The sequence below is a fragment of the Octodon degus genome, unplaced genomic scaffold (assembly GCF_000260255.1).
Source record: "Octodon degus isolate 3935 unplaced genomic scaffold, OctDeg1.0 scaffold00050, whole genome shotgun sequence".
NCBI lineage: Eukaryota > Metazoa > Chordata > Mammalia > Rodentia > Octodontidae > Octodon > Octodon degus.
Genome location: NW_004524626.1, coordinates 10,863,380 through 10,870,213, shown reverse-complemented (window position 1 = coordinate 10,870,213; position 6,834 = coordinate 10,863,380). Strand labels below are relative to the sequence as shown.

Below are 6,834 nucleotides of genomic sequence, written 5' to 3'. Positions count from 1 at the left end.
GGAAGCAAATCATGACAGCAGCCCTGGCCATATAAGGAGTTGTTGTGCACAGAGAGCGCTCACCCACGGGGGGTGGAAGGCTGGAACCAGCGCCATCTTGTAGGCGCGGTCCTTCGCAGCTCTCCACACTTGGTGACCCTGCCTCACTGCTGGGGACTGATCCACCTCAGGCCTCCATTTCACGTTAGTGTGACTCCCAAGCTTGGGAAAGTTATTTCTGGTACCCGGGTTTGAACTCAGGATCTTTGTGTTAATCCACAACCTTTTACAATTTTAAGATGGTCTCACAGATCGCTAAATTACCTAAGCTGGGCTCAAACCCGTCATCTTGCTGTCTCAGCCTTTTCAAATGCTAGGGTTACAGCACATACCACCGTGCCCAGCTTATGTTAACTTTCCCAGTGCTGGTTTCCCCGTGAATTATGTGCAAGACAAGCTGCTTATCTTAGTTCAAATGTTTGCTTTTCCTTTGAAATTTTGAGATAGGGTCTCACTAAACTGCCAAGGTTGTGTTCAAACTTGGAATCCTCCTGTCTCAGCCTTCTGAGTAGCTGGGATTACAAGCCTGAGCCACTAAATCTAGCTAAATGCTTGTTCTCTTTATTTCATCATCGGATGTTAGAAGCACATAACTCCATGCACTTCATGATTTGTTAGTGACATGCCTGGCGGAGCTGCCTGGGAGGCAGCAGGAGGGTGGCTGAATTTGAGGCCGGCCTGGGCTTCATAGGGAGACCCTACCTAAACTACTTAGTTTAAGGTAGTTTGAGGCCAGCCTCAGGAGAAAGAGAATTGAGAACGTAGAAGGAAATGATGATGAGGGATAGGAGGGACCGTGAGGGCCTGCAGGGTATCTTTTCTGTACTGTCAGCGCTTCGCGGGTGAAGATGTCATAGCAGATCAGTTATCTCCATCCTTGACTAAATCTTAAGGACTTTCAGGGACTAGGTGTGATAATGAACTCCCGTGGAATGCACAAGGCCCTGTGTTTAATCCTGGGCTCTGCCGAAACCTAGAAGGTTTCGGATGTGCTTCCAGCCTGGCTGCAAACGGGACGGAGGCTACGCCGAGTGCGCAGGCGCGGGGCTGCAGGGGCGGGGCCCACACTCCGCAGGCCTCTGCCGCTTGGGTGTTTCCCCTGCAGGAAGGTGCACAGGCAGTGCTGGTAGATCTGTGGCCTTCGTCCTCCTGCAGCAGCACCTGTCCCAAGGATCAGCGGTGCTGGTGACGTCGCCAGGCTGCTTGTACTCGGGACCTCCACGGATGCCTTTACTCGTTTTTGTGGCCCTGCCATGCTCAACGGCGGAAAAGCAAGTGACAAAAGGACAGGTTGTGAGCACGGCCACTGGAATCGTGGCGCAGTGTGTTAAGAGTGTTGTCCATCAGGGAGGCTATGAATTTAGTCACCTTACAGAAATCTTAGCCTTTTGCATTTTGAAGTTCTTTTCTAGTGTAAAATGTTCATCTCAGGATTATTATTTCAGTACTGATGGCAAAAACAAACAAAAAACAACCAAAAAACAAAACAAAACAAAAACCCCCAGGGGCTTTGCTCTGAACCAGTTTCAGCCCTTTTAATTATTATTATTATTATTATTGAAACTGAAGGTTGAACGCAGGGCCTTCGTACCGAGCCATGTAGCCAGCCACTTACTGACACCCGGGATTGAACCCAAGCCCTCTGCACTGATCTACATCTCTATCGCCACACCTTGCGCACATTTTGAGACAGGGATTGCAGGTGGCGTGCGCGCCACCGTGCCTGGCTCCCAGCCATTTCTTCAACCAATTTTATTTTATTTTATTTATTATTTTTTTCAAAGTTTTATTGATAAACAGATAGCAATGAGACAGTTTCAAATCAAATCGGAAGTACAGTTTCAACAAATAATACACTGCATATATTCTTCTTAGTGGTTAATTGCTGTACAAGATGCGGACTTGTGATCCTATTTACAAACACCATTAGAACAAATCATTCTATTCATTAAGAGAATGCAACTATATATCTATCCCAACCACTTTGAATACACAGATACAAAATGGACATTCATAGGTATACCCCATTTTTTCTAAGTTCCGTTATTGAATATTATATGTGTGTAAACTCAGCAAAATATTCTAAAAGAGTCCAGTAGCCCATAATAGCATTGGGTCTTCTGTTTAACTGGCAATGTCAGAAATTATTGACCTGAGTCCCCCACAGCTCAACTTAACAGCATGGCTTTATTTCTTATATTTCGTCTTCATACTTTTCTACTGGATGGTTAAGACCAAGTTAAAGCAGGACCTATGCAACAAGAGTTGTAGCTTTTTGGTCTGAGAAGGTCAGTGAAATGCCCTCAGGATTTATCCTGAGATCCTGTACCTCAGATTGTAGAACCTTTATCAGTGCAGCCATGTGGATGAGTCACGGCCATTGCTTGGCCAATGTGCTCTCTGTGAAAGCCTGAGAGAGTGTCTTCTCCCCATGTGACTCTCCTTAGGCACACTCTACGTCATCGATCACTTTCCTCTTTGGCCCCATAATCTTCTTGATCAGAAAATTAGGGACACTACCGAGGTACATGACGTTACAGTACAAGTTCTCATATGTCCTGAGTCTTAATTGATCTTAGAAGGCTAGGGCCAAAATGTTGGCTTTCCTTGTATCCCTCCTTTTTCTCTAATTTTGGTCTGCAAACTTAGGTTGTTAACCATGCAGAAGAAAAACTTATTGTTATTATCAAACGATTTAGGCTATCAAGCTTAACCTCACTATCTCACTGCATTTCAAACATCTTAGGCATAATAAGGAACAGGTATCTTTCATCAAGTATTGATATGTTGAACTTTAAGTCCCTATATAATATGATAAAAAACATTTAAAAATTAGATTATATTTTAAAAATAGGATAAAGAATTCTATGCTTCTTATGTTTGCACATAAGTCCAAAAATCTCACCATATACAACCTTGAAGCAGGACAGTCCCACAATATTCCTTTTCCTGTCTCTTGCTTTCATTCACCACCCCCTTCTTCTTGATCAACCAATTTTAAATGCCAGTTTTTCTTCTGAGCTCTTAAATGAAATGTGGTGGGACTAGGGTGCAGTTCGTGGGTAGAATGCTTGCTTAACTTAAAGCCCTGGGTTCCAGCCCCAGCACTATGGGAGGCTGGGGGTGGGGGTTGGGGGGTACAGAACACCCAGCCTGGCTGAGACAGCTTGTAAGTGTGGGTGGGCTGAGTCGCGAGACGCGCAGCCGCGCTGTCACTCAGGGAGAAGGGGCGGGGCCATAATAACTATCCAATCAACAGCGCCCCCGGAAAGGGGTGGGCAGTCGCTACGCAACGCCTGGTAGACTTCGCTTCTTCTTCCGGTGGCGCAGTCGTTCCGTTTCTCCGGTCTTACGCTGTCCCTGGGCTGTTTGCCGCAGTCCTTGTCCTTGTGTAATCTGCAGTGATCGTGGGAGCCATAGGGAGGACGCCAGGACACCTCAGGAGCCTGAAATGGTGAGTGCAGGGGAATCGGGGGCGCAGGGCCTTGGTGGAGGTGGGGAAGTGGCCGCGCGCCAGCTTTGGAGTCACCTCTCCGTCCTGCGTCCCCTCCGGACGCGGGGTCGGCCCTGGGCCGGCAGCAGGGGCCGCGGGGGCGGAGGAAGGGACGCGGGGGACAGACCCGATGTGGGGTTCGTGCGCAGCAGTAGCTGGGGCAGCTTACCTTCACCAGCTGGCAGCATTGAGATCAACTTAATTTTTTTTTTTTTCTTTTCTTTTTTTTTTGCGGTACCGGGGATTGAACTCAACGACCCTACGCTTGCCAGGCAAGCACTTAATCTACTGAGCTATCTCTGTCTCCCCGGCCCTTAATTTCTGATTGATTGCGTCACTAGAGATGGAACCTAGGGCCTTTATGCTGAGCAACATCCGCAGACCCTCCCCTAGTTCCTGCATATTTTATTTTGCGACTGGATCTTGCCAAGTCATTGATTTGTCCAGGCTGGGCTCGAACTTGTGATCCTCCTACCTCAGCCCCCCAGAATGCTTGGATCAGAGGCCTGCGCTGTAGCGCTAGGCTTTTTATATTTATATTTATATTTTTAATTAATTTTAGTGAGAAATAAATAGCAATGAGATAGTTTCAAAACCGATTAATAGGACAGTTTCAATAATTAATACATTGCATATTGTTGTCTTTGTAGTGGTTATTCATAGTACAAGATGCAGACATGATATCCTGTCCAAACACTCTTAGTACAAATCTTTCTTCTCGTTGAATTAAAAGAAAATAGCTGTATATCTATCCTAACTATTTTGTATATATAGATACAAAATGGTCCTTCATTTGTATGCCCTTTTTTGTTTTTTTACATTTTTAAACGCAGGAAGTATTTAAATTAATTTCACAGGGCACTGGATAGTTGTACTTAAAACATTTAACTATTTAGGTTTGTTAGTATTTTATGTTAGAGGAAAGCAGAAAATCACCACTTTGAACGGTCTTCTCCTTGGCAAGCACAAGAGCCTGAGTTCAGTCCCCCGTTGGGGGGATTAGGGGTGGGGAAGCATCCCAAGAGAGGCTTTCAGATTGAAGGATTGAAGCTCTTCGGGGAACTTGCCTGAGGGCTGTGTCTGCCCTGCACAGCTCCATGTCTGCGCCCTCCTGACCCTGGTGGGTCACCGCGCAAGGATTTATTCCCAGAGTCTGTTTTTCAGTAAATGTAAGTAGTACTTAATCAGTACAGTTTTGTTTTGAGGTAGGATCTCACTACCTATCTCAGGTGGCCCTGTCCTGCCTCACCCTTCTGGGTCCTGAAAGACAAATATAAAATGTTTCCCCAGAGTCAAGAAGGAGGTGAATTTCGGGGAAAAAACAAGTAGTCCTGGCTTCCATTTGGAGGATTGTACTGAACTATTGCCCCTGCTCTTAATTTTTTTTTTCCCCCCTAGAACCGGGGATTGAACTCAGGCCCTTGCACTTGCCAGGCAAGTGCTTATTCCACTGAGCTATCTCCCTGGTCCATGCTCTTAAATTTTTAAAAACTCATTTATTTTGCTTTTTTGAGACGGGGTCTCGCTTTGTAGCTCAGGGTGGCCTCAAACATTGGATGATCCTTCTGCCTCAGCCTCCGGAGGGCTGGGATGACAGCTGTGTGCAACTGTTACCAGTTTAGTTTTCATTTTGAAAGGTCTGCCTAAACTGCCCCGGCTGGCCTTGAGCTTGTTATCTTCATGCCTCAGTCTCTTTTAAGGGCCTTTTTTTTCTTTCTAATTATTATATTTTTTGTGTGTGGGTAGAGGTAGGACGGAATCCAGGGCCTCCAAGGGCTCTAACATTGAGCTGTACCCCCAGCCCACATTCATAGCTTAGAAAATCTGCAGATGGTTTTCTTTCGTTGGGCATGTATACAAGGGTCTCAGATCTTTTGTTTTACATGATTTTAAATAGATCCAGGGATTTAAATAATTCCAGGGATCAGACATGGAAAAAATCCTCAGTGTTCTGATTTTTTTTTTATTGGTATATTTGAGATGTACATAATGATAATACTCGTCATGGGATTTTGTGCCCATGTATGTTACACCATGCTTTCTCTCCCGTTTGCCTCCCATTCCACTCCTCTTCCCCTCCTTATTTATAAAAACTTTGTTTCCTTTTTTCCCTAGTATTCTCTTCTTTTTTTTGTCCCTTTGTATCTTCCACCTCCCTTGTTCTCCTTCTCATTTGAACATTTTCTTCCCAATATCTGTTGTATACTGTGGTCCTTATTTACACTTTGGTTTCGGACACCAGAGAAACAACACTGTATTTACACACGTGTCTGACTTATTTCACTTAAAGAGTGGTGGTCTTGGGCCAGGGAGGTAGCTCCGGGGCTTCAGCGCCTGCCTGGCAGATGCAAGGTCCTGAGTTCAGTGCCTGGTACCAAAAAAAAAAGAAAAAAGAAAAAAAAAAACAACTGTGTTCTTGAGCATCCATGTAGCTAGAAATGCTTCGAGCTTATTCTATTTCATAGTGAACTTTAAAAATTAAGTTTATTGGTACCATTATGTACACATTTTGGTCACACTCATCACAGAGAGTTTGGCCCTGTGCACCACGTGCCATGATTCTGTCTCCATCCCCCTCTCCTCCCCTCCCTTCAACCCCTTTTACTTACAGAAGCTTTGGCTCCCCTTTATCTTTCTTTTCTCATTTTTTCTTTTCCTGTCCTTCCTTTCCCTCTTCTCCCACCCTAGTTCCCCCTTTGAACAATTTCTTCCTATTTTACAATATCTATTACACATTTTGGTCCTTATTTACACCTTCAGGTTCTCACACCAGCCAAACACCACTATATTTACACATGTGTATGTGGTATATTTCACTTAAGAGTGTGGTCTCAAGCTGCACCCATTTAGCTGTAAATGGCTCCGGTGTATCTCGATGGCTGAATGGTACTCCATTATATTAAAAAAAAAGCGTATCTTTTTTATGAATTGCTTGGTTGATGGGCACTTGGGTTGTTCCAAGATTTAAGGATTCCAAACTGTACTGCCAGAAACATTGGAGTGCATATATCACTATGCCATGACACTCTTAACTCTTTTTTTTATTTTTTATTTTTTGTGGAACTGGGGATTTAACTCAGGTCCTTGCGCTTGCCAGGAAAGTGCTTATTCTACTGAGCTATGTCCCCTGCCCCTAATTCATTTTTTAAAAAAATTAATTATTTTTTATGGGGCTGGTGAGATGGCTCAGTGGTCTAAAGCACCTATTTAGAACAAGCTTAGCAAAGCACAGGGACCGCGGTTCAATCCCCCAGCACCACATGCCAGCCAGCCCCGCCCCCTGGTGGGCTGAGCTGGCCACA

The 6,834-nt window shown here is 44.8% G+C and overlaps 1 long non-coding RNA gene across 1 annotated transcript in view; it reads left to right on the top strand.

The window, feature by feature from the left end:
• LOC111817140 overlaps positions 1-6,834 on the top strand; it is a 49,871-nt gene that overhangs the window by 16,511 nt on the left and 26,526 nt on the right. Inside the window, exon 2 of the long non-coding RNA XR_002821401.1 lies at positions 3,418-3,493. This is a non-coding gene — a long non-coding RNA (uncharacterized LOC111817140). The remainder of the gene's footprint in view (positions 1-3,417; positions 3,494-6,834) is intronic.